Source organism: Apus apus, chromosome 1 (assembly GCF_020740795.1).
Source record: "Apus apus isolate bApuApu2 chromosome 1, bApuApu2.pri.cur, whole genome shotgun sequence".
NCBI lineage: Eukaryota > Metazoa > Chordata > Aves > Apodiformes > Apodidae > Apus > Apus apus.
The window spans coordinates 139373896-139393914 of record NC_067282.1 but is presented as its reverse complement, the minus strand read 5'-3'; the positions used below and the strand labels follow the sequence as shown (position 1 = coordinate 139393914).

Here is a 20019-nt window from a genome sequence, read left to right as displayed (position 1 = left end):
AATACAACACAGAAGTATGAAACACAGACACTAGTGTGTTATGTTCTCACAAGTCAAGATTTATTTTTTCAGTTTAAAAATAATGGGCATATTTCAGTGTTCTTTCCAGTCGGTTCTTTATGGAACTTTATACACACAGGAGGTACATTCATACTAGCTATCAGTAGGTATCAGCATATAGATACTGATCACTAGATCAACTTCTCAAAGATATGGACAAATAAACCTAAGCTCACTCAAGACCACAGCAAGACCTTAACTTTCACAGCACTGAGGATGAAGTAGCAAAAATCTAAAGATTTTGCTAGTGAGTTTGAGTTTTGCAATTGTTTGGTAAATTTGTCTCCCAGTTCATTTGGAAAATCTATGTATATTCAATATTTGTTTTCCAAAGACAGAGAAAAAAACTATTTTAGTTGCAATAGGACAGACAGGCCGCTGTAGGTCCAGAACAAAACAAAACCCAGTGTTTCCTTACTGCAGCTGCCACCACCATCTTCTACCCAATTCTGGAACCACATGGCTGTTCAGAAGATTACATCTTTATGTATCCTGTATTTTAATTATTTTCCACTTCAGGATCCACAGTAGTTCCTCCTTATCAGTGTTTTTGACTGAATACAACCCAACCTGTCTCCGCAGACAGGTCTTCAGCTCTTGCTCAGTACAGCAGTCAGGCAGCTGAAGAACAGGCAGCTTAAGGATGGTGTAGGGTGAGGGAGTGAATGGGTGCGGGCACCTTCCTAGGGCTTAAACATTTATAAGGGTTAAAAAGGAGGCAGAGGAATAAACAAAATATATTGGAGAAGAGCCTGTTTGTTTTTAATACAGTAGAGAAATAGCTGTAGTACAAAACTGCCATGTGAAAAATGTGAAGTTAGCTTGCAGATCTGACCTTGGCAGCAAAACAACAGATGCCTGACAGACGGTATCAGTTTTGCATCCAATTTCCATGAGGTTGAAAACAAAACAGTGTTAGAAGAAAGCTGTCCTTGTCCTCTTCATTTGCAAGGATTTGAAACAGAACCCTCCTGAAATAAATGTGTAAACATATATCCTTATCAACATTAGAATTTCCACACATTTTTTTTAACACTATTTATCCTGGATCATGTTAAGTGTAAACCAGAACAGTCTCTACAATACAATCATAAATCAAATCTAGACATACCTGAGGCCACAATATTTAAATGGATTCTTCAAAGTCTAAAAAGTTTCTGGAAAAACAAGGATACTATTATGACTATTAGAACTTCATTTGGATACATCTTGAAACAAGAACATATGTTTCAAAATAACAAAAAATAATGCATATAGGTAAGGTATGGCTGTGTTCTCTTGGCTAGTCAAAAATAAAATTGATTTGCAACAAATGTAGATTTAAAAAAAACCTAAATCAACCAATCCTATTTTGTTCTTATAGAGTACCTTACAGTGCCTTACAAATATAATTTAACTACATTCAGAACTTAGTGAAAGAGACAGCAATTGTCTGTCCATTCAGTTGTAGGCAACAGAAAGACAGATATCACACATTCTTTAGATATTTATTCCTGCTATAAAAAAGAAATAAAAAGACCATATGCAAAATTCATATTTGGTCTGGTGTCTGTATTTCAGGTACTTACTGTGACAAATGTGGGGGTTAAATTCAGCCAATTCCTAAAATCATTTGCCAAAACATAGTATGAGTATCAATATATATTGCTACATTTTAGTACTTGTTCCTCTTCCAACACATGACAGCCATTCGTGATATACAGTAAGAACTTACCCCAGTGCAGCACAAGCTGCTGGTTCCCAAACAGTGTGTGAGCTATCTGGAAGAGACAGAAGCATTTGATACCAAATTCCAAAGAGAAAATGTTGAAACAGAAGTTTGTACACAAGAGCATTATTTTTAGCCACAGAATAAGGAGCTGGAGGCTCAACATGACCTTGCAGCACTCTGTGATGCTGTGGCACACACAGTACCCTTCACCAGAACATCTCCCTTACAGCAGCCAGACCAAGCACACTGAGCACAGGGTTTATTTAGGTCAGCACAGCAAAACAGCAGTACAGGAGGACAGACATTTGTAGGCACACTACTATTGCCTTTGTAGTTCTTTTCAAATGTTATTTATTTTACCATATCACTGTATAATGGAATACTCAAAAAAAAATTATGTCCTTAAGCACAGAACAGAAACAAAATGGACACAGGAGCCTGAAGTGGAGGGAAATTTGTTGAGGGGCAGGGATTTCTCTTTCTATATGCACTGAATCATTGAGAAGCTACCAGCAAGTATGCTATAAAATTGCTTTGCATTATCTAGAATTTGCACACCAGTAAGCTTCCACACTTCCTGAAATTTTTATCATTTTAATAGCTTTATTTGTTATATGCAGATAAATTAATATATCTGCAGCTTGAAAACCAAGCTCTCCTTCTGATAACCCCCCAATGTGCATTCTCACTCATATTTTCCTTTGCAAAGTGTTTTGTAATGAGAACAAAGTTGACAGAACCCCAGTCTAACAATCCTTTTAGAATAAAACCTAAAGAAACCCATTTTACAGATGCTATATGAGGCAGAGATAATATGCGATTTGAGAAACTGCAAATTAAGCACAAGAAAAAGGTAAAAATAAACTCCAGTTTTGCTGACATCTAGTTGAGCCCATGCAGCCTTCCACAAGTGATGGTGGCCAGGTTTGTACTGGTAGCAGGTAACAAATGCTGATGCACACTAAAACTTTATCAGAAGTTGTGAGTTTCTTCCTTACAATAAATTCAAAATGGATAATGCATTTGTTATTGTTAATGTTATTTGTGTCATCATAGCTCCCAGAGAATAAAAATCCCAGGACACTAAGATCATGGGAAAGATTGAAAATAACTTGCTTCACAAGTGAGTCACAAAACTGGAATCTTTGAAATCTTTTTGAGGGTAGACAGTTTTATGTTTAAATTACAAAAAGTTATCCCAGAAAAATCTGATAACTAGAACAGAATCTTCAACAAAACTGCTAGTTGTAAACACTGCAAATTATGCAGTCTAGCTGTGTAATACTAAATAACGATATTCTCAGTTTCCTTTTAATTTTGAACCACTAAAGTTCATTTGGGTTCTTAATTCTTTTTTTCTCTGTGAGACTTCATAACTTTATAAAAGTGAAGCTTGAGTGTCTTCAAGGTCTGAAGTATCAAGTAAAAACATGAAATACTGGAAGTTCGAAAACAAAGCCGCAGAAATCAGTAGTGTTGCTAGCCAAATGGGAGGGTGAGTATGAAAGTGAGTATGAAAGTAAGAACCACTGGGGAAGAAAAAGGCAGTCTTTTCTTTCTCTCTTAAACTATCATACAGAAATCAGCAGGCAGAGTCCTCTTGTTGGCTTACTACAAGGCAGAACAAAAATTTTAAAGAAATTAACCATGGTGTTGGTTGTCTGTAGGTTTTGCTTAATTCTTCCTCTTTTTTTTTTTTTTTCCTCCTACTCACTAATAAAATGGAGCAAGTTGCAGGCTGTTGTATAGATCAGGTGATCTTCAAGCTGCTACCTGATTCCTAGCATTGCCTCACCACCTGGAGCACAGTTGATTGCTTAGAAAGGACAGATAAATCTAGTTTTCTGCAAGAGTCCCTTCACACCATGATAGGCATTCTATTGCAATTGTAAATCTTGCATAAAACCATTGCTTGAGCAATCTCAGCATGAATCAGCAGCTTCAGGGGATTATCTCTATCAGGATACATGGAAAGGCAGAAGAGGCTGTTTCTGAAGGGAGTTAAATATGCAATATAAATCCTACTTCGTTACAAAAGATTTACTTTATAATTTGAATCAACTCGGTTCCAGTGGGAAAAAGCATTCTGCAAGAAAGGTCTGGAGATGTATCCAAAATTACTTAAATCTGGGAGCTAACAGCACCTCTTCCAATTGACAAACTCCAAATAATGTCATAAGGGTCCCAAAATGAACAGCACAATTTTTCGTTTGTGCAAGTAACTTCTTCTCCTCACTGATTGTGGGTTTGTTCATTCCAGATTGTAAATAAATCTCAGTAATCTTAGTTTACAGTTCCACACTTCCAATAGAAAATATAAGATTTTGTACCATAAAAATGAGGTAACTTTGGAAAGGATATGAGGAGTGGTTTTATGGTCCAGGACTGCTGAGTATGTGATCTCCTTGAGGAGATTACTCAGTAGTGAAGACCCTCTGCCAAAACATATCTGCCTTCAGCTTTGCTGTATTTTGTCCTGGACATTCTCAGCTGTTTTTCTGAGAGGGATGCAGCTCTGTAGCTGTAGTGCAGACAGTGATGCCCTGCCAGTAAGAGTAGATTAAAACTTGGTGATGGCTTTGAAGATTAAGCAGCCAGCACAGACCTAAAGCTAACAAAGATCAGTGGAGAGTAGAATATCTGCAGTTGTTAATCCCTCTGAAAATTAGACAGTTGAATTCTTCAGCAGCAGAAGCCCCAGTATTGTCTTTACCTTTGGACAAACTCTGTAACTGTTGGGCTACTGTAGCCAGGATCTTTTCTGACTGGACATGAGGAAATGAGATCAAGTTTAAAGATGTTTAAAGAGTTTTTGCTACTCTGCCAATAAGCTAATGAGTAGGCTGATGCTTCTGATCACATTATCATCTGGATAGAAGAAAATATATTCAAGCTATATAGGTCAGGTCTGGGAGGCAGCTACTGTTATTTTGGCATGGCACACCATTAATCTGAGTAACTGGTTCCTCATTCAAGCATTACATACTGTGGAATTTTTGATGCTAAATTATTCTGTGGAAAACTATACATCCAAATGATTACACCTGATGTATGGCTGATACCATTTCATTTTTCCAAGTGGTATCATATACCTACTGAAGCAGGATTTCTGTTCAGGCCAACTTAGCAGTAAAGGACTTCTTGCTCCTTACTCCTCTCACAATGCTATTGATAGCAAATTACTGATTTCTGCATAATGCTGAGTGGCTAAATCATCCATTTTTCTTGTTTCAAAATACCATAAAAAAACCTGGATATTCACTGGATAGTTTTTATCCAGTGCCACAAGAAAGTCTTGCCCTTTCTTTGCATCGTTGCTACCCTCATTCTATGTCTTGCTGATACCCAGTTAATCCAGCTGCAGGAACATCTGCAAGCCTTACTACTTTGTCTTAAAATAGGAGGAGGAAATAGTGCAGTAAACAGGGAGGTTGACAGCATCCATTGTTATCCTGGCACTCTTACTGAGGTAATGAAATTCATGGTAGTCTTACTTATCTGAAGCTCATCATTTCCATTAGTAAATATAGGCTGCTTCAGCAGTCAGAAGACATGCCAGGCTACAAATGTGAGAGCTTCATTTGTGTCTAAAATGTGAGAGCTTCATTTGTGTCTAAAACTAAGCCAAGAGAGGTGGGAATCCCCTATCCCTTGGGATTGCCACTCCTACTTGGCTGATGGCACCTGTAAAATAGGACAGATAGTCATCCCAGATAGCACTGCTGTCGTTGGATTACATGGTTAGTACAACAGGATAAAAAGTCAAGAAATCTACTTAAATGAGAAGTGGCACTTAGGTGACCTAGGTTTGCAAATAATGTGATTTGAATAGAGACACTGTGTGTCTTCCATTTCTTCCAACAAAAGAAGAAAAGCTGGACACAATTTGAAAATGCTCTTCATGGTTGTATAAATCCACTGTAGCTTCTTCAATTGTTTTAATGCCTGTGTAGCAACTATTGATTCGACTACCATACACCTTCTCCCTAGTGTGCTACTGTGCTGCTTTCTAATTATTTCCATACCTATAAATATACCAGATTAGTTTCCCAGGCTTCTGGAAGAGAAAATAGATGGGATGGTATATATTCTGATGGTGGCTTATTGCAATCACAAAAAAACCCAACCAACCCAAAACCCCAAACTTCAGGCATATTCAAGCAGGCAATCTTCTTACATCTTCAAGCAAAATGATGAATCAGTAGGTTTGGTTTCTGCTTTTAATGCACCATTGTCTCTTCAGTTGAATAAGTTTTACGTAGTGTTTAAGTCTACCAATTTACTTTCTCTAAAATAAGTGTACAAATGCTCACTGCCTTGACTGGAAACAAGTCTAGGCACATTTCAGTTATCACTAGAAAGCAATATATAATTTTTTTGGTCACTGGTTCCATAACCATATCCAAGCTTATTGGAAAATACTCATATTTCTTTTATAAGTTGTATAAAAATCTGGAATATCATATGTTTTCCAAATTATTTTGAATTATTTTAATGCAGTGGCTAGAAAATACTTAACTGCCAGGACCAGCTACACATTTATTGGAAAGCAGCTAATGCACACAAAATTTCTGTAAAGGGGGTAATAGTGAAGAAACCTCCTTCAATTCTGAACTGAATAGAATATCTTTACCTTTAGTAGATGAATGCATTTGAGATGGAATGACAAACATTAATGTCATCTCTCCAGCCAGAGCAAGTAGGAGATCAGTAGATGCAGTGACTGCAAGACTGAGTTCCCCGCACTGCCTTTGCAGTATTTGTGGTTCTGTTCTTTGCCTTAACTCTCAGCTGAGACTGCCCACAAAGCATCCAGCTCAAATTAATTTTCTTAATCAGCAGACATCTTAGGGAAGTGGGCAAAAAACCTTGCTGACTCACTAAATAAATGTCACCCAATCGTCAAATGGTAATGTTGTGTAATCACTACTAATTGCCTGCTGTTCTCAGTACTCCTTGGCCATGGTGTATCTTAGGATGACAACAGGAATGAACTTAACAAGCCTCTTTGTGTGCTCCTTGAAGTTGATTAAATATGTTTCTGGCAGGTTTTTGGAGGAATCTTCAGAACCCCAAGTTTAGAGATGCCATTGATAATTGCCAACACTTTAGTGCAAGACACATGATACTATATGAAAGGTAAAACAAAAAAGAGAGAAGAAAGGACTTGATAGAAGACAAAATTTGCAGCATGACTTTTCCTGGTTACCCCTCTTTGGGAGCGTGCCCCTGTTGAAGGTTCAGGTAAAGCTGTTTTATAAGTAAGAGAGTATGTGGGTAATAAATGCACTACTGGAAAAGACATTGAATGACTTAACTGAATTAATTTTTTTTTGAATGATAATGCAGAAGAAAACCAGACAAACTACATTTGTTTGAAACAGTGCTTTGAGACTACCCTGTATATTAAAATATCAAAAGAACATCACAAATGCCAATGAAGACATACCGTTACATTGCATGATTTGTAACACAGAAGCTGACCTCATCCTTCAAAAGGATTTTTATTGACCCCTTGCGACAGAACTCAAGAGGGTTGTGATCAATGGAGAAGGGTTGAGTTGGAGGCCTGTAACCACTGGTGTCCTCCAGGGGTCAATACACGGGTCCAGTCTTGTTCAACATATCCATCAATGAGCTAGACAAGGGGACAAAGTGTATCCCTAGCAAGTTTGCTTATGATACCAAACTGGGAGGGGTGGCTGACATTCCAGAGGGCTGCACTGCCATCCAGTGTGACCTGGACAGGCTGGAGAGCTGGGCAGAGAAGAACCTAATGAGGTTCAGTAAGGGCAAGTGTAGGGTCCTAGACCTGGAGAGGAAGAACCCCATTTATCAGTACAGGTTAAGGGTGAACCTGCTGGAAAGCAGTTCCAAGGAGAAGGATGTGGGAGTCCTGGCAGACAGTAAATTAGCCATGAGCCAGCAGTGTGCCCTTGCTGCCAAGAGGGTCAATGGAATCCTGGGGTGCATAAGGAAGAGTGTGGCCAGTAGGCTGAGGGGGGTCATTCTTCCCCTCTACTCTGCTGTGGTGAGGCCACATCTGGAATACTACATCCAGTTCTGGGCTCTATAGTTCAAGAGAGACACGGAACTACTGAAGAGAGTCCAACATAGGACAACAAAGATGATTGGGGGATGGGAGCATCTCTCTTATGAGGAAAGGTTGAGAGAAAGCCTGGAGAAGAGAAGGCTGAGGGGAGACTTTATTAATGCCTAAAAGTATCTAAAAGGTGGGTGCAAGGAGGATGGAGCCAGACTCTTTTCACTAGTGACCGGACAAGGGGCAATGGGCACAAGCTGGAACATAGGAAGTTCTATTTAAATATGAGGAAAAACTTATTGACGGTGAGGGTAAGAGAGCCCTGGAACAGGCTGCCAATAGAGGTTGGGAAGCCCCCTTCTCAGGACATATTCAAGTCCTGAGTAATGGACTCTAGGAGATCCTGCTTTTGTGGGGGAGTTGGACTAGATGATCTCTAGAGCTCCCTTCCAACTCTGACAATTCCATGATTCTACTGACTACGGGAACAGCTGGACACTCAGTGGTGGTGCAAATCAGTCCAAATCTGACCTAGCTCAGAGTGTATTGCAAAACCAGGAAAAACTAGCATTCACATCTCTAGTCCTAACTACAGAGTTGTTCTTCTTGCAGAGTACTAAATAAGGGGTCTGCAAACATTCAGCAGCCTTAATGGTGGCTGCCAGTGGCAGCACCAGCTCTTATTTAATTTTGCATTTCTCTACCATAAATGCATGTCCTACACTTTGGGAACTTCCACACTGGACTTGCAGCAAAACATGAGCTTAAAATTACTTTCCCTGTCTTGCCCCATAATAGTTAGAAAAATCTGCTTTTTGATCACAGAAAAACTTCCACTGCTGATCGATTCATAGGTCTGTTTGGCTGATTATAATTCCCCAACTTACCCTTATGTGATTCACACCCATACATCTGCTCTAGCTTCAGCATATAATTGTTATTCCATACAGACAGCCCAGTATTTATTCAAACAAGGGTGCTCTTGTGTATTTCTTCTTTTTGAGCTCCTCTACAAAAAGTAAGTCAGTCACAATACATTACATTGCATGTGCTTGTTTGTTTGTGTGAATAAAAACTAATTTTATTATCCTTTCAAAGGCAGCAGCTGATTACTAAAACAAAATTAATTAAAGAACTATGTTAAATGGCATATTGGACATTTACATTAGAGACAGGCATTCCAGGCTTCACTAAAATACTGGGGCTAGTTAAAAGAGATTATTATTTCTGTTATTTTCCAACATCCTTTTCCATATTATAAAACAAATGTTTACTCTTCTTCAGATCTGTTGCCACAGTAAAAAAATCTAGGCCATGATTCTGGGATGCTACAAGTCTTTGACTCCTATGTCATCATTTTGTCCTGGGAGAAGCAGGAAAGATGCTTGTGGAATGAGCAAGTTGGTACTGCTTGGATTATCTTAATAAAAGAAGCTGAAATGAGTTTAAAAACATTTGTGCTCTGCCAGAGTCAGCTGATTTGGTTCTCAGGGGCTTGTGTGAACTCTTGTTCCATGGGCTTTTTTGGCTCATGCATGTGTTAGGACTTGGGGAGAGTTCAATGAACCCAGATCTCAAAGCAAAAATATTTTATCTACATTTTCTAGTGAAGATGTTTGTAAAGTGCTAAATTTAGTATTCTGGAAAATATTTTGAGTGTATTTTAGACCCATTTAACTTGTTCTATGAAAATAATCCTTATATAGACTTGAAAGTCTAGGGCTGGCAGTTTGGCTTTTGGTTTAAGGCAAACCTTAGGGACCTACTTGTAAAAAGTTTTGTAACTACAACCTTAAAGCCAAGTTGTGTGGTATATGGAATTTGAGTTTTTAATTTCAGTAACATCTACTGAGATAAAAGCATAACATTGCTTTTTCATAGCATTTTAAAGATTCTCAGCAAAAGAATTAATACAGATTTTGCTCCTGAAACCTTTGTGCTTTCTACCAGTCTTTTCCATGGTACTTGCAGTCAGATCAACAGCATATGAAAGTGGTATGTTTGTTTTTATCTATTCATTCACATTGCAGCTCTGAACAAACATCCAGTAACTATTTTCGCCCTCAAACTCACATCCCCTCAAGTACTTCAATTCCGAGTTTCACAAATGGAATCAAACGAGCAGCTGGCACTCCTGAGACAAACAGATACATACACAGTGAATTGAAAGTTTGCACAGAAAGCCACAAAAAGCAGCTTTCATCTGGAGTCTTCTGCATTGTCATTAAGTTCTGATGTGAAAAGAGCTGAAGGGAATACATCAATTTACTTAGCAAGATATTTGTAAGGAAATAAGGATAAGGATGTCCAGCAAATTAGCTCTGGCTTTAATACAGGAGCTGATAAGGGACAGAAGAGACAGGTATCAGAAAAAGCAGAGAGGTATCAAAGCCTGGTTAGGAGCCACAGGACAGAAACTCGAAGGCCGTCAGGAGGGTAAGGGTTAATTCCATTATCACAGTGAACAAAATATTTCACTTCTATGCAAACAATTCACACTCAGCTACAGTCAGCAGTGCCTCTAAGTGCCGATGATCTGACAGATAAAATGGTGATCTGACAGTTGTCTGATGGAATATGTAGAATTAATGCATTTTTCAGTAGAATGAAATGAATGTAACTAATACATAGTCTTATACTTTTCCACCAATGTATTTTAATTCTCACAAGAAGAAGGAAAGTTGTTCAGATTATAGGATTAAACTGTCTTTGGCCTCTCAAGTGATGCTATCAACAAGAGGGTTTTCTTTTGATTTCTTTTAAGATGACAAGCTAACTGATAGCAGGCTTCGGTCTTTCAAGTTGGCACAGAATTGATTAATGATCCACAGACAGAAATCTCTGTAGCTCTTGCCAACTGAAGTAACAGCCCATTTCCAGATGCTGAGCAGATTTTTAATGGTTTTTTTTGTGGTTTTTTTTTTTTTGCTTATACACCACAATGTAACACAGTAAGTTAAATTACTTGTATTATTTCTGTAGGTTACCAGTTATTAGTTTCCAAATTCTGCTCTCATTTCTTACTTCATATATAGTTATTTGTTCAGTTCCTTGAATAGGTGAGACACTAGATTGTTATTATTGGTCATAATACTATATTCACATTATTATTTTTAGTGTTGTGTTATAATTCATGTAATAGACTAGCTAAAATTCCCAGATATGCTAGTATGATATGGTTTTTTTTCTGTAATCTGTTTGCAGCTGTCAACTCTTAGGGGGTCACAATGTTCAAGGGATTTGCGGGAGCTGTAGTGTTACTAGTTCTGTAAAATTACTTTTTTGTCTGCCAGAAAAATTCTTTCCCAAAAGTCTAAACTTGATAATATTCCCACATTGGTCCTCTGTACTTTAGAAAAAAAAAGAGTGTCCCAACTATCTCTGGGAATGTCTCTGAGATGCCTGAGCAGGCTGCTCCCTTCAGATTTACTGCCTCCACAAAAATGGGGCAATCCAAGTCTGTAAAACAAGGACAAAAACTGAGATAAAGGATTAGCTATAAAACCAGGGGGAAAACTGACAAGTAGAACAACTAGAGAAAGATATTCTAGCTAACACGTAACTAGATACCTTTGTTTGTTCCAATACTCTTACAATGAATTCCTATGATAAGTTCTGGCATTCAGAGCCAAGTCCTCAGTTTCCATAGAGATAGAGTACTTTCCAGATAAGGCATAAGATTAACTACTTAATGATTTTTCCTTTCCTTTCATGGTCCTACACTTATTTCCTTGGAGTTAGGCTTTGTTAAACTTCAAAGGCCCTTGATAGGTCTGAAGGGTTCCAGCTATCTTGGAAACTTGTGGTTTCTCCCTGGTTCATGCTCAGCCAGCTGATGAACCTGTAACTGTGTAAGCAAAGATGACAGTTTCACCTGGAATCAAGTGACATGGGCATCTAATGAGTATTTCTTCTATTTTTGTACAGTCTGACAGCCAGCCACTTCTAGCCTAAATCTTAACTGCTCTTTCATATAAAGCTATTAATGCATCCACATTAACTGTTACATAAAACCTGGGTAACAGCAACATCCACATGCAAATAAGATTCTTGGCTTTATCATCCTGTAGGGATTGCAGATGACCTGTAACTAGTACTGACTAGTTTTGACATGACTGTGAGATGAACCAATGCCTTCCTCTAGACTGTCAAGCTGTTCCAGCGCCATCATCAAGAAACAAAAAAAGAAAGAAACAATTGAAATCCTAGTCTGTATTTTGCATGGCACAGTTATATGATGTGCAGCTCCAAAAGTGCAACTCTCTTAGAAACACAGCTGGCAAATCTCTTTGTTGCACTAACAAATTCTCAAGTATTTGTACAAGCCTCACAAGCAAAGTTCTACTCAAGATTAATTATGGTATTTCCTACCTTTTTTACTCACTCCACTGCTACATATTTCCAGTTCCTTGGAGTTATATAATCATTACTCATCTTGGACAATAATCTCTGTTCCTCCACATCTCAATAAAACGGAAACTTTTGCAAATTTCCCTGTCAAGTCTCATAATCGTAAACGCACAGTCACGGTCTTCAACCACCAGTGTTAATAATTTCTTTCATAGTTTGATCTTGGCAACAAACCAAAACCCCACAACTGTAGTTACTCCAAACATAATACCATGAGCCAAGTTAATCCATGATCTAATACTGATGACATTGGTGGATTCAGTCCAGAGACAAATGTAGCTTTAAGTTCTTTTGAAATGGAACATACTTTCAAATTTCCAAACAGCAATAATACTTGTTTAAAAGTTAGGGGGGTTATGCTCTTAGGACAGAGATAATAATATGAAATTGTTGTCCTTGCAAATAAATTTTATCTAGTAATCTTTCTAAATAACACAAACATATGCTGTATATGAGTATTTCCTCTAATCTTTTTCTTACTGTCCTCTGTTTTCAAGTTCATCTATTTTTCTTGTGTGTCCTAAAAGGCAAAGACAGTCCAATACATAGCATTAGAACACGTATTCTTATTCTCTAAGCAACATCACATTTGTAATACATCTGTATAAGCTTTCTGTACTCTAAGAGACAGTGACACAAATTTTCAGGAACAAGCTTTAGCTGAGTTAACTCACAATTATAGGCTTCTTTGATGTTTTTCACTTGGAAAGTGTTCTTCACAGTGAAAGATGTTTATAGTTACCATTCTAACAGGCTAAAGTAATTACAACACCAGCCTCTGAAGATCAACCGTAGCAGACAGGCTTAGTCCTACTCCTCAGAGTACTTTAGCTGGCTGGATTGACATAAGGACCAGAGAGAATCCTTCCATGAGTGCCAAGGGAACAAGTTAATGCTGTTACACAGCTGCTCTCCATCACCTTTAGAAGTCATGAGGATCAGGAGAGGTTCTTCATAACTGGAAAAAGGTAAACACACCCATTGTCAAGAAGGCCAAGAGAATGATCCAGAGAACTGCAGGCCAGTCAGTCTCATTTGTGGTCCTGGAAAGGTTGTAGAGCCATTTCCAGACCAAGGACAAAATATGCCTGACAAAGTGTCTTGCCTTCTATAATGAGATTGCTCTTTGTGTGAATGAGGGGAGAGTGATGGATGCTATGTAACTTGACTTTAGCAAGGCTTGTGATATGGTCTCTTACAGTATCCTTAGAGGCAAAATTCTAAGAACTGGGTAAGTGGATAGCTCGGTGGGAAATCAGCTGGAGTGTGGGGCTCAAGATACTGTGATCTGTTCTAAGAGTTGCACTGGCAACTGGTTACCAGAGGCATTGTTGTGGCCAGTGACATGTCACGTCTTTGTTAACAATCTAGATGATGGAGTAGAGTACATTTTCAGTGAGTTTGAACATGATTCCAAATGAGAGATCCCAAGGGGAAGAGCAGGGCTGTTGAAAGCTGAAGAAATGAGTTGAAGGGAATGTCATGAAGTTCAGTCACTTTTATGTCTCCTTCTTTACAGTGCAGTCATGCTTTGCATGGTCTAGAGAGAAAAGCTGCTGACTGAGAAAGAAAATAAAGAAATGGCTTATTTCACCCTGAACTTGGCACTCATGATACCTATCCAACCAAGCCTTGTGTGAGCTACTATAACAATGTTCATTGACCTTTGTTTCTTCTATAAATGCTTATCATATGCATTGCCTTACTGCAACATTCTATACTATGAAATGGGTTGACTGAGCACAGTCCTAGTGCAGGATTTGGGAACACACCCATGCTCTACTTTCCTCTCTTGGTGACTTTAGGGCCACCAAAATGATCAGAGGGCTGGAGCACCTCTCTTATGAACACAGGCTGATGGAGTTGGGGTTGTTCAGCCTGAAGAAGAGAAGACTCCAGGGGGACCTTAGAGCAACCTTCCAATACCTGAACTGAGCCTATAAGAAGGCTGGGGAAGACCTGTTCACTAGGACATGTAACAATAAGAGAAGGGGTAATGGTTTTAAGTTAGAAAAGGTAGATTTAGGTTGGACATTAGGAAAAAGATCTTGAATATGGGGGATGGGGGTGGTGGATCACTGGAACAGGTTGCCTAAAGAGGTGGTGGAGGCCCTATCCCTGGAGACATTCAAGGTCAGGCTTGGTGGGGCTCTGAGCAATCTGTTCTAGTTGGAGATGTCCCTGCTTATTGTAGGGGGGGGTGGACAAGATTACTTTTAGAGGTCCTTTCCAACCAAATACATTCTACCATTCTATGACTTTCCTATATCAACTTGTCATAGCTTCCACAACCATGTCTACATTTTTCAGTCTAAACCCTGAATATGTATACATTTACTTTATATTCCTTTATTCTCTGAGAGTTAACTTTAGCAACTCTGTATTCTGACAACATGTGGCAAGAATTTGGGGAAGCACTTCCTTTTCTTGGATTGGTTGTGGTTTTATTAATTTCTTCAATTGTTGTCCCTTTGGTTTTGCAGTGGCTCAGCTTTTCTGTGAAAACACTGGCTACTTATAATTTGTCATTTCTCTTTTATTTCTCCTCTCGATCTGGCCAGTGCTGTCAACTTTTCCCTTTCAAAAGACAGAATGGGACCTGAAGACTGAGGAACAGAGAAGCTTTTGTATCAAAGATTAAACAATTTTTAATATTCCTTCTTGGTTTCATTACTCTGTGGTTGGTGTGCACTCTGAATGGGCTTGACCAGATGGAAAGGCTCCTGATGGTTTAATCTGCATGCATAAAAAGTTACGAACAACATCTCTCTCAGAAAGTAACTCCTTTTGAGATCCTAACACTAAGGTGGTGATTAAAGAAGTGATCTTACATCTGACATCACCTGGAGAGATGGAGGAAATAAAGTATAAATCCTACTATGAAGTACACAGTTGATCTTCAAGATAAGCCTCCTATTTGCCCTCCTATATACAGCTTCTCTGTGTTATATTTCTCTTGCTAAACCACTTCTCTTTCTTGCTGCTGTCTCAGACTCTTCTTCACATTCTTCCCTATTTCTCTACAGCTCATCTCCCTTTCTAATCCCCTTTTTATTCATACATACTACCATGCACACCCAACAGCAGAGTGTCTGTTGTCCAGCCATCACATTCCCTTGATCTAACTTGGAAGAAGAAAAAATATGGTCACCTGCTATGGAAGGCTGATGTAGAAATGACTCCTTGACTTGAAGCACACCCTTCTATTGTTTGTGAAATATGATTACATATGTTTTTTATCTTTCATCCTGTTACTCAGAGAAAATTAACTTTCCAGGGCTAGCACTTGGTTGCTATTATTCCCCTAGTGAAAACACAGCAACATACTCTGCAAGTGCTCTGATATATCTGCATACAACACCATCCTTCAGCAAAGGTCTTCTAAATTAGCTGTACAAATTAGTAGGGGGCATTTCTCCAAATAAATACTTAACAAAGGTAAAAAGCCTCAATGTACCTCCAGAATGCATGGAGTGCTTCAAACCTGCAACACATTAAAATAACTCATATTCAAGGTCTGCCTACAAAGGGGCTGCCCTGCTGCTGTCTCTTGTGGCATCCAGAGATTTCCATGTACTATTTTGCCAATTCATTTAGAGAGCTAAGCATCTAGTAGCTTACTGAGTGCTATGTCCACAAAGCTGCCAGGTACAAGCTGAAATAAGCACCAGTAACTCATCTCATAGCAGATCTAATGTCAGCTAATAGTTAAAATACTCAATACATATGTAAGGAGCTCCACTCAGTGGCAAGAGAATGTATTTTCAACTATGGTACCTAACACGAGACGAAAGGAGTCTTTGGAAATGTAAATATGCATACTAAACAACCTCTACTTAATTCAAACTCTGCTTAATTTATTTTAATCAAAGCAGTAGAATAATGACCTTTCACTAGGATAGCTTTATTCACCTCCAGCAACAATTTCTGAGAAAATTCAATCACTGGCTATGGGAAGATGTTGTTTAATCAAGCAGACACTCTGAATTATAAATACTAAGTAGAAAAGAGTCTTGTTCAGGTGCTTTACAACCTATGATTGGCATACTTGTCATTCTGAGCACTAATGGAGTGAATTACTCGGTATGATTGCAAGGCCCTGATGACATCCTGACAAGTTAGGGTTGATGAATATTTATTTAACACTACAAGACAGTTATCTTTATAATAAATAGATAAACATGAAACTTTGAATAATTTCTTTTAAATGGCATTTGAGTTTTTTTTAATGTTATTGGAGTCTGATATATAATCACTTTGATTAAAACAGAAAAAACCCCAACCCTCTGTTTTGATTTGGTTGTGGTTGTGTTTTTTTTTTAAGCTAGTCAAACTGTCGGGAATAAACATATCAAAATGGAGATGCTAGTAGGGAGCAAAGATGAAGGCAATGGCAGGGGAAATGCCAGAGGAGCTGCAGCTGGCGCCAAAGGCTGTTAGGCTCCAACAGATGGAAACAGCAGCTCTGACTATGAGCAGAGGAAACATGCCTGAGATAAATGAGCTCATTAGGATGCTGCTTCTCAGCAAGAGTTCACTGAAAATTATAGATCAGTTCAGCATCTCCTTTTGCTCCTGCTCTTTGTGTGTTTTGCCCCTTCCCTTATCCTTGCTCTTGCTTCTATTTGAAACACTTCCTCCAGAACACACTTCTCATTCCACTTGTAGTGGCTGCACAGTGAAGTGTTCCTACTTCCCCACCTACAAATGTGCTTCATGGCAGTATTTCCCCTCCCCACGTTCAGTTTAAGAAATGCTGCATCGGAAATTTCTAGTTGGAGTTGGGGTAGAATGGCAGAATGTACCTTGGAATGTAAATGAGAAAAAAAGTCTGAGACTGCTGTTAAACAATGTACTGGCTGACTGAATTATGCAGGATATATCCTGAGTTAGACTTAGGACAAGCTTTGGAGACTTTCAATTACTATGTTCTGACTTGGTATTAAAGACCTGATTTAAGAAAAATTGTAGATAGCTTTATTTTCAGTATTATTTCTGTATGTCTTTAATCATGTTTGCCAAATATAATAAAGGTCCTCCCTACTCCACAATTAAAAGTCATATTCTTCTGTATCACGGTGGAATCTAGACTCTAAGGGTTTAATTCCTGTAATTCTTGTCCAGCCGTGTGGTTCTACTATTACTGTATTCAGAAACTGAAACATCTTCTGTGCAGAAAGCAAAAATCAGTGAGATTCTGGAAGCCACACTGTCTGGTACAGAGCAGGGGAGCTAGTGAGTGGGAAATGAAGTCAGAAAAGCTGTGGCTGGGGCCAGCAGGGAAGTGCCAGGCTCTAACTGGGAATCAATCAAGTACCTATTGCTGGAAGTAGGTACAGGCACCACATGGGATCAGTGCTCACCTAATCATCTACATGCTTATATTAAGCCTATCTACCAGTAGAGTTATAACTCTCAGAAAACTGGGCAGTAGCTGGTAACCACCAATCCACAGGTTTATCACCAGTACAGATATTTTCCTCAGGATGAAACACAGCAGTCAGCAGCACACTGCCTAAAATCTGCCTAGGTTCCACAGGAGGTGTCAAAGTCCCTTTTGAAGGATTTGGCTTTAGGGACAACCAACATGTTTCTTACTAGACTTTTCATGTTCCTGCAGCATAAGAAAAACTTTATTCCTACTATTACCCTCTTGTTTTGCTGGACCTAGTGGGATTTTTAATTAAGTCTAGTTTCATACCTCGATCATTTTTCTCCTTTTCTGATTTTCAGCTAACTACTGGCAAACTGGCAATATTTTTGTGTTTGTCTGCCTGCCAGAGATTTTGTGTCTTCCTAAGTGGATGTCATATTTTCGCTTTTTGCAGATGGAAAATCACACTCCCATTTAATAGAACAAAACCAATCAAAGCTGTGAAATAATTAAAAATAAATGTATCTAAACATAATCTTCCTTTGCTTTCCATTCCTCAATACTGAATTTGAAGTAACTAATCTAAATTTAATGCTAAGTTTTTACCTTTACCTTGGGTTTGGTTTTTTTTCACACTCCAAGTCTATAACATCAGTTACCACAACAGGGTTTTATAACATAAAGCCAAGCAGTATTGATAACTAGGAGATGGAATTCTGCCTTTATATTAGACTTTGATAAAAGTAAATGTAAAAGTGATTAATTTTTTGTTTAGTCCTGTTTTAAATATAAACGTAGATAAGGGATCTTTCCATCTAATCTCTGCCCCATTCCTACAAATGTACCTTTTGGTGTTCAATGGCTCTACTTAGGAGAAAACCAGATACAGAGCTGGGAATGAAGAAAAATATGGCAAGGAATAGGACAAATGGACAACATCAACATGAGGGTTAGAACACTAAAATTAATATAGCATGACATTTTGGAAACACTGCTATACACAGTATAATAAAATTGCCTTTGACTTTTGCACTCTGAAGTTCTAGCCACTCAATAGAAGTATTTTATACATTAAGCTCTCAAAGTATTTCTAAGAATGGGATAAACCACAGAAAATTATTCAGTCACAGTTTTATCAAGGGAAACACATTTTTGGGAATTCTATTTAAATATTACTTTTAATGTTAATTTGAAAGCTTTCAGAGACGCATTTGAATTCCTCATTATTATAATCTGTAGCCTTAATCTGCTACATTCAGCTACAGGCTTATGTCAAAGCACAGTAAGAGACTGGCATCACTGCTAGCCCAGAACATCTTAAAGATACTGAGGCCTATGTGGTAGTCTGTGGCTGTGTACAGAAAAACTGGAAGCATGAGCTACAGTGGTAATATGCACTAAAATGGGTCATGAAATTACAGAAATCACTAGGGGTTACTTTTGAGAACACAAACTGATTAATGATGATAAATGAAACACCAGATCAGAAAGGGAAATAAGGTGCTTATCCTTTCAAGTGCAGTGGAGGGGTGAAGTTATCTTAAACTTCAATTATCTGTTGATGATTAAAATGTTGGGGTTTTTTTATATTCTAAGACTTGAAAAAGATGAGTCACTGCCAGTAATTCTGATTTTTCAGCCTGTTGAAAGAGGAGAAACACCACTTCCTTTATTTTTAAGTAAGGGTGTTAACAAACGTTCAGATGACATCTTAAGATGCTTAAGGGCAAGTCTCAACACATCCACTTGGCTCACTTCCCTTGATGCAAGCCCAGACAGGTGCTGCTCTGTACCCGAAGATTCCCCATGTCCCTTTTAGTCTGTCTTCCTTCTACCACCCCAGCTGGAAAGGCTTATCAGGTCCTGCAATGAACCAGGAGGGGAGGGAGCCCTGCAGAAAAAAAAACAAAACAAAACCAAACCTGGGCTTCTTTGTGGCAGAATTAATTTGCTGCTGGCTTAGGAGCCTGAAGAGAGCGGGCGAGCACCCGTGGGGTACAAATAACTAACTGGGGCATGAGGAGACAAGCAGGACCACGTCTGGGATCCTCTATTTTGACGAAGGAGCACTGAGGAGCCCTGGACCCTATCCCAGGGTCAGCAAAGTGTTATTCCAGCCGCAACTGGGATGTGGAAAGAGACCTCGCAGCTGCCCCACCGCGAGCAGGCGGCGGTGGCAGAGGCCATGGCGAGGAGCTCAGCAGGGGCGCGGGGCGGGCCGGGGGCTCGCTCACAGACCGGGCAGGCCTCGGGCAGCTGCGGATGCTGCGGGAGGGACGAGACCGTCCGGGCCCTGCGCCTGCAGCGCTTCCGGCTCCGCGCCGGCCGGATGACGTAATTCCGCTCCGGAGTGTTTCCGGGCCGTCACTTCCTCCCCCGCCGCCGCCGTCGCCGTTTCCTGCCTGGCCGGAGGGAGCTCGT

At 39.2% G+C, this 20019-nt stretch overlaps 1 long non-coding RNA gene across 1 annotated transcript; it reads right to left on the bottom strand.

Moving 5' to 3' along the window:
* Positions 1-38: 38 nt before the first annotated feature.
* LOC127394774 (uncharacterized) lies at positions 39-19906 on the bottom strand. Its single transcript, XR_007891686.1, has 4 exons — positions 19521-19906; positions 1775-1820; positions 1172-1217; positions 39-1031 (listed from the first exon to the last, which is right to left on the bottom strand). It is a non-coding gene; the product is annotated as an uncharacterized LOC127394774 (long non-coding RNA).
* Positions 19907-20019: the final 113 nt, after the last annotated feature.